Genomic DNA, 8,583 nt, shown 5'->3' on the forward strand with positions numbered 1-8,583 from the left:
GGCAGATCGACTACTACACAATTTTAATAAAAAGCAAGGAGAAATTCCCCCTACTAAAGCAGCAGTAAGGGTGTTTTCCATGGAGAGCTGGTAAAGAGAGATTTTTCTGTATATTTTTGTGTATTGCTCTAATAATGTTTCTAAAAGACAGATAATGTAGTTAGTATGCAGAATGACTTTAATTACATAAAACCTGTTCACAAAGAACATTTGCTGCTGCACTTTTTTGCTGTGACTGCCATTTTCTGGAGTAGACCAGCAAAATAGGCTTGGAGGCTGTGACTAGATCCAGTAAGAAGACTTTGCAATTTAATAGCTTGAATTTAGGAGTTTGGTCACCAGAACAAAATGTAAAATTCTAAGTCCAACATTAAGGCTCCCCAGGTGGTGCCTGCTGAGAATTATACACCTCAAAATGCTTGTCTGGACATCTCCCACGCTGAGAGGGAAGAGGCCTGTGGAGAAACAAAAAGAAATGCCAGGCACAAATACACAGCCACAGTCCTGTCTCTCCTGTCTGCAAGTCTGGCACCTTATCTAGGATGAGCAAAAGCACATTTGCCTGTGTTAATCCAGGGTTTAGAGCCCTCTCCTGAGAGCACAGCTTATAAGTGCCCTCTGAAAAAATTGGAAAGAAGACGCTGTTTTCCTTTTAAAAGTCATTTGCAGAGAAAGTGGTATTAGTGGCATTGTCATTGTCTTTGCTGTTATTCCAGTTTGGTTGAAGCACTTGCCCATGAAATGGGGAAAGCAGATTCCAAAGGCTGAAAAGACCAAAATCCAACACCTTATGGGCAGATGGTCCAACTGGGCTTTTGAACTAATTCCTCTAGGTTAAACTGTAGGAGCAAAATGAGGGACATGAGCACTGCAAACTGAGGCCGTAGCACTGATTTAAAAGGCACTAAGTTTTTCTGCTTCCCAGTAACTGATAATAGAAATTCCTTCTTCTTTACAGACTCTGAATTAAAGGGGAAAAAAAAGATAAAAACACATTCCCAAGGGCCTGCTGCAAAACCATGGGCTCTGCAGAGGGTGCAGAAATTCACTCACAGCTTTCCTTGCATTATCTGCCTACTGCTAATTGGAGGGACCCTGCCCAGTGCACAGGGCTTGGGGCTTTTTCATCCTGTGTTTCTCCCACGTCCCACAGGGACTGAGCCTGCTTATTCCAGCATTGAGAGGCATCTGATGCTTGAGTTCCTCTCTAGGTCTTACCTTAAAGGCCTCTGCACAAAAAGACATTTCATTGGGTCAGATGATCCAAAGGTTTCATGGTCAAGGACTCGGAGATTGCATTCTAAAGCACACTCAGGTGGGAACTTTTCTGAGAAACTGTCAGAATTTGGCTTTTAGACAAGCTACCTTGACTTATTTTTTTCTGCAAATTTTAACCATATAGAATCATGCTTCCTTCAACACTAGGTATGTGGGAGTTGCACATGATTTGCACATTGAATAAACAACAATCAAATGAATTATAAAATAATTAGAATGCAGAATGTTATTTTGTCTTTTAAAGTGCTACAATTAGGGGAGAGGTGGTGTTTTGGTAACTGTTTAGTTGCTGGACTGACAGGCAGTAGGTGGAAAAAGTGTTTAGGGAATGATCTGAGTTGAAATTAGTGAAATTTAAGTTGGTTTTGTGGGAAAAAAATTAGCAGCTGCACCTCAATTTGAGAGGATATGTATTTTACATCTGACTAGAGGATGCTGAGCATATTTGTAAGGTCAGCTGTTGCCTTAGAGATAGAGCTGAGAAACCTTTAATAGGAAACTGAAGGTACATGATTGCTTCTAGAAGGATGAGTTTGCAAGCTGTGGCAGATTTCCACTATGTCCCACTGCAACATGTTTGATATCTAGGAACACATTGTTCTGCACCTGAGTTGAGCTTAAGCCTGGTGTCTTCCCCTTCAAAAAAACTGACTAAAAATTTTAAAGAAGCTCAGAAGAGGGGAATAAAATGTAAAGATTATTTTACATTTATTTTTTATGAGAACTGATGCAAAGATTATTGTTAATCAAATATTTGCATGTTTAGCCGTGCATCAATGAAAGGAAAAAGAACCAAACTACCTCTGTATAATAGAAGAACACAGCAAACACAGGAGAAAGAAGTGTTCTTTGGAAAGGTTAAATATGAAGTGTAAGCATAACTTACACCACAAGAAGCTTGTGAGCAGTGACATTTATTAGACCAGGCACAGTTCCCACAAGAAAAGTAATGGAAGCTGAATCACTTTGTGGCTTTTAAAAGTGAACTGGCCAGTGGATGGAAATGAATTCCATAGTGAGTGGACTTTTGTCCTAGAAAATTTTTTCTCTTTTATTTTGTTGACTTTGGTTTTTTTTGGTTTTTTTTTTTTTTTTTTTTTTTTTTTTTTTTTTTTTGGTTTTTTTTTTTGGTTTTTTTTTTAAAAAAAAACTCTTTCTATTTCCTATCACTGCTTTCTGGACCAGACAGACAAAATAAGAAGATGGAAACACTTATTAAGGTCTTTGCAATGTCTTTTTTTTACCCACACTGGATGCCTCAAAAATTGTTATTTGGGTACTTCCTTCACTGGGCTCTGCTCTTCTATGTACTTGCTATCCAAAACCAACACTCTCCTCTCCAAGTTCTTGCTGGCATTTGCTCCAGCACAGTGTCTGAGATCTGTTCCCTGAAACAACCTCCACGTTGGTCTACTGCCTGCTAAACATCATGAGGGTGCTTAAACCCCCCCAAACATGTTGCCTGACCCACTGTCCATGTTTGTCCACACACCATGTCCAAGCAATCCTCACGACTTACTAGGGAATTCACGGCTCTAGTACCTGCAGCCTCTTCTCCAGCTCTCAGAAAGAGAGTTGCTTTTCCAGGGAAATGGTCACACACTCAATAGGATGTTACATGGGGACTGAGGGAAAGAAGAATGCAATTAGTTGCATAATTAAATTAGGAAATAGAAATAGATAAGTTTTTTTGCTTTAGAACATGCAATCTCAAACAGCATGCCCAGGAGAAAGCATGCACCAATCCCTCCAGCAAAATTTTTTTCTGCTGTTCACACTGTTTCACTCCCTCTGCAGACTGTATTCAGTGGTCTGCTTAGAAGATTTCAGCTGAGGGCTCTTTTCACCTGGCCAGTTCTGGATATTCAAACATTATTTTATGATTGAGTATAACAACTTTTTTTTTCTACCACATAAATTAAGAAACTGAAGAGTTTTTCCAACAAATTTTCACAGAGGAAACAGGTTGCCCCATTTTCTGTAGTAATGAAATGGTCTCCACTCAAGAAAGCTTGTAAAAATTGTCTAGACACTCGAATTGCTCAAATACACCATCAGTTTTATACCTTTAGAAGTGCAAGGATGACATATCTGCTGCAGAACCTGATCCATACTCAGATACATTTCAAGAAGCTATCAGTTCCATAAAAAATATTTCATTGAAAAGAAAAAAATGCTGGTCCTTGCTAAGAGGTACAAGTAAAAGGGTAGCTCTTATAATCCAGGAAAGTGGAAAATGTATCTCCTGGGTTTGAAATAGCCACTGAAATGGGTCTGTAAGTGCATTTCAGGAAATTGATGGGAAACTAACACAGCACCTGCAGGGGTGAGGGATCCAGTGCCCATCAGTCTTCCAATGAGCAAACTGTTCCAAGTAACTTATTTCTGGGAATTTTATCATATAAAACCAAAAGCTTCTGAAGACACAAAGTAATATCTTACACTTGTTTTATGCCTTTGCTTTTAGGAGGATCATAAAGTGTTCATTTTGAAAAAAAATACAGTGTAATGACACCAAAAGTTTTATCTCAGGTGAGGGGAAGATGGAAGACATCCGATAAATGGCACCCTGCAGTGTTACCAAACATTTCAGGACAGGAACATAAAACAGCATAGGCAGCTGAATATCACAGTGGTGTGGAAGCCCAAAAGCTGCTTTATTCAACCAAATAAAATCATTTCCTTTGATTACCATGCAAGTATGGCCTCAGTGATAAGGCCTGGCAGAAAGTGTCATAGCGTCTTTCACAGCCATTAGTGGAAATGTCTATTTTTACATTTCTAAGGGGAAAAAAAATCCTTCTTTTTGATGTACCACACCTCAGCACTATCTTGAGTCACACTGAAGCAGACACAGGAGAAAGCAACCTCTAGTTAATCCCTGGCACTATCTCCTACATGTCCTTGGCCCTTCCCTTCTCAGATACTCTGACATACTCTTTCTACTTAGCCCATCGTGCCTCATGGGATTGCCTAAGGAGACACATCACAAACGACTGTGGTTTGGGATGCTAATGCAATAATTAGTGGCTTAATCATCAAAGCAACTTACAAACAGTCCCTTTCAGCCCTGTGCACTGTTACCATTTAAATACAGCATTTTGTAATGGACCATAATTAGATACTGCACATGGGAAAGTTTTAAAAGTAAACCAGTAAAAATGAAAATGACTGCTCTGAGATGAGCACAGGACCCAAGTTTATTCTTCTCACAACAGAAAATGTCAGTGAACTGGTATGTGGAAACTTTCTTCCAAACCTGTACTGACCCAGTGGCCCCATCACAGGCAGAAGGGGAAACATCCTGTGAAACAAGTTCTCTTACCCATGTGACTTAAAGTAGGAATATTCTATCTTGGCAAAATTTTAGAAATTCCAGATCAAATAGTTTAATTTAAATTTCTTCAATTTCTTCTGAAGTTTCAACTGGATGTACTGATTTCACTGCCTGCTCTGGCCATTTATACAACAGAGCTCATCCCATTTCAAGTGGACATTCAGTGGTGTGTCTGCAGAGGCAAACACCCTTTTCTTCAAGTTGCCTATGTAAACCAGAGTTTCCAAACTTGAAGACAACTGGAAAACTGGACAAGTACCACCCAAACACAATCCATCTCCCTATTAGAGGACACATGTACAGTAGATTCTTCACACCTGCATTGGTTACTTTGGCCACTGAGACCAAGCCTAACCCAGACCATGATTTATTTATAGGTCACCAAGCTTTAAAATTAGGTCTAGAGGGGAAACTCTCATAGGTAAAACACACTTTTGTAAAACTAACACTCACCTAGTTAAACACAGGTAGCTCAGAACTGTGCAGGCCTGGCCATAAACTCTCACACTTCCCAGCCTTCCATAGCCTTGGCTGCTATACTGGATTTTTTCCTCTTGTTGAAGATTCACTTTAGCAGTCAAGTCAGCAAAACAGACCACAGAAGATAAAAAAATCACCTTATAATATGTACAAAAAGCAGTCTTGCAGATAGGTTTGAATAACTTTTATATTCATTCAGAAATTTTTGTGAGAATTTCTATAGAGTAATGGAAGAGGTTTTAAAGTTGCTCTTTTCACTTTCTTGGGTATTTCTTAATGTCTATCATAATACATTAAGGGCATAAACTTCTCAAAAGAAAAAAAATGCTGAATATTGCAAATCTCATCAGTCAGTTTGACAAAGCACATGCATGAAGAAATTCACTGGATCTATATCACAAGGAGTTTGCTCCTTATTTTCTGAACACTAGTTCTGAAAATGAGTAGTCTCAGCTACAAAAGTGACTTCTTTTGAAATACTGGATGTTTTGTGTTTCCAGCTTATAGAGTGTCCATTATCTTTAACATGTTTTAACAGAACAAGTACTTTTCTCTTAAAGTGGTCAAGATCGAATCCTTGTTGTAATGACCTTCAAATTGAACCAGAGTTTTAAAATTTTCCCAGTAAGCTACTCAGAGTCTGCCCATTTTTTTCCCTTGCTGTGTGACAGCTTCCAGACTCCATTCCGTGCCATGAATACCCCCAGGTCTTCCTCCACAGAACAAAGAGGCCATCATGATTATCATCTCTTAATAAAGCAAAGTTCAGTGACAGTGCTCTAGGAATGCTAATTGATTAAACTGTAATCCATTTTCCCCTAGATTCATTCTGACAGTGATACTAATAATTTTCTCAGTCTTGAGCAAGTCAAACCACACTGGTCAGGTGCTCTCAGTCTACTCTGCAATCATCTGCCATTCAAAATCTATTCTTGTATTTTCCAAGATAGGTGAATTGTTTGCTTACTAACTACCTGCAATCCAGACTGCTGACTGCGCATTTCATCACCATTTTCCCTTCTCCCAGTATGATTATACTGGATCACAGAGGTTTTTTAATTCCAGTGGTCTTGGCTCTTTGTAAGGCTGAAATAGAGAAACACATGGGGTCACAACAAAATATGAAAAAGCACCTGTTTTTCTCCAATGAATTCTGGATGTAAGCTGGTGTCTTACCTATGAGGAACCTGAGCACATGGTAGGCCTAACCTTGGGCTACATGCAGTTCCAAGCTATGATGCAGCAATCTGCCACATTATTCTCACACAGAAAAGGTTAATTTGCTGCTACTTTATGCTGTGTGTTCCATGGAGCACTACTCCATGGGAGCTTATTGTAGGCAGACACTTCCCATAGAACATACTCCACCAAAAGAAGTTAACTTACTCTTAAAGGTAAGAGCCAAGTGCTTTCTAGCAGTTACCTGCATTGCAGGTGCCTAAGACACCCCTGTAAAGGCACAGAAGTACCACAGATGATGCTCAAGCACTACTCATGCTGCAACAGCTGTGATCTGGAAAAGAGGTTCTTGTTTCTAGCCTTTTCTGGTATTTAACATAGATGGAAACTGCATCTTCCAGAATGGGATTTTCCAGGAGAATTTAGCTAAAAGATAGATAATCTAGCAAAATGGAAGATAACTGCAAATTTCCTTGCAAATGGAAGACAAAGTCTCTGGGACTTGAGTGAGCTAGAGGAAATAAATGAATGAGGTAGTAGGGACAGAAGTGAAACACCTACTTAACTGAAACCTCATTTCAGTAGTTTTCTCCAGTTAATTAAGTATTGAGGAAAATGGATGCAGAAAGTACATTTTAAAGCAATCAAGTACTGCCAGAAATCAAACCAGCAATTTGAAAAGAGAACAACACTGCTCTCTGGCATCTGACAAAATAAGATATTTGACAGGGAACAATATGTGCAGTACTGGTTAATTGGGAGGCAAGGAGAAGAATAATCATAGCTGCATTACTGAATTTATATAAGTGTCTCCAGTGTACCACAGGGACGATGTGAATTTGTGGAATCCTCCTGCCTGCTACAGCAAGCCAGCAATCACTTACATTCCCATCAACATTTTTTTCAATGTACCCTAGACAGCAATGCAGAAATAGCAACTGTGGTGGCTGAGCCCAGGAGAATTGCCTCTAAAATGACTGTAAAATCCCCCACTTTCCTCTATTGATGAAGAGATATTGGATAGTAAACAAGTGGGAAAGAATTAATACTTGGTCTCCTATGCTAAAGCTCATCAGAGCAGGGTACAACCCCTTCCCAGTTATCTGAGTATGGAATATGGCTATTCCAGCATCAGTTCTAAACAGGGTAGGTTGACTGTGTGTTTTTGCAAAGCATCAGCTTTAGAGCAAAGACAAGACCTTAATTTCTTTCTCTTTTACTTCTAAGCTGTAGCCAAGCACCATGGGAACTCAACCCATAAACTCAGCTACATTTTGGAAGCTCTGGCAGAGCATTCAAGGCTATATTGTCTTCCCTGCAGCTGGTTCACTGACTTTCCATTTTTAACATGTCATTTTAAGCACATTAAAAGGATGCTTTCAACACAAGAGTGCTGCTTTGTCAAAGAAATCAGCAGTGGGGATGGAAACACCTGAGCAAATCAATCATTTGGTACCCTTCCCAATCACACTTAAAGCAGTGTAAGGGGATGTGCACTTTGAGGGAGATTCTTATTTAGATTCTTTGATATAAACCAATACTTTAATGTGTCTCAGCAGTAAATTTGCTGACTTGAAGATAATATCAGGAACCAGATACCAAACACTTATATAAAAAGAGAAGTAAAGGGCAGCTAACCAAGTTAAACAAGCAGTGAAGCAAGTAGGAGATCTGGAAATCACAAAGATTCACATCGATTCTTTCCTCTGTAATTGCTCACAAGAATTTGAAGAGAAAGAAAAATCCCTTAGGATGAAGTATCAGTCTTCTCCATTACTACTTTTAGCCTCTATGATCGGAATCTAAGGTAATTATGTTAGTTCAAAATTAAGTTAATCCAAACTATGCTTCCCTCAGAAGAACTAAAATCTTCAGTCCCTCAGTACCAGGCAGTGCCTAAAACCACACATAAGTTTAAATATCAACAACAGTGCTGAAAACAGAGTATTTTTCAATTTGAGGTCAAAAGAATACAGAACATTTCCCTTTCTCTTCCCATTTTGCCTCTAGAAGAAAAAATCAGTAGTCAGATGTGGATACACAGTCTTCATGAAAAAGTTAATCTTCCTTCACAAGTTCAGATTTACACTGTATTTTATGTGATACTCAGCAGGCCACCTAAATAAAGGAGCCCCGAAATAAAGGAACCTCTGTATCCAGCACAGAGCAGATTCTCACTAAGCTTCCATCTGCTCAATTTATGAAGCACAGAGCAGAAAAACAAAATACAAAGAGCTGCTGATTTTTCTATGCACCCATCAGACCTTCCACTGAAATATTTCAACAGCTGTATTGTCAATAGAGACCAT

The 8,583-nt window shown here is 39.1% G+C and overlaps 1 long non-coding RNA gene across 1 annotated transcript; it reads right to left on the minus strand.

The window, feature by feature from the left end:
- Positions 1 to 227: 227 nt before the first annotated feature.
- On the minus strand, positions 228 to 6,177 carry LOC128805444 (uncharacterized). The gene is made up of 4 exons (XR_008436443.1): positions 6,070 to 6,177; positions 5,069 to 5,183; positions 2,798 to 2,903; positions 228 to 455 (listed from the first exon to the last, which is right to left on the minus strand). It is a non-coding gene; the product is annotated as an uncharacterized LOC128805444 (long non-coding RNA).
- Positions 6,178 to 8,583: the final 2,406 nt, after the last annotated feature.

This window comes from Vidua macroura, chromosome 3, assembly GCF_024509145.1.
Source record: "Vidua macroura isolate BioBank_ID:100142 chromosome 3, ASM2450914v1, whole genome shotgun sequence".
NCBI classification, from domain to species: Eukaryota; Metazoa; Chordata; class Aves; order Passeriformes; family Viduidae; genus Vidua; species Vidua macroura.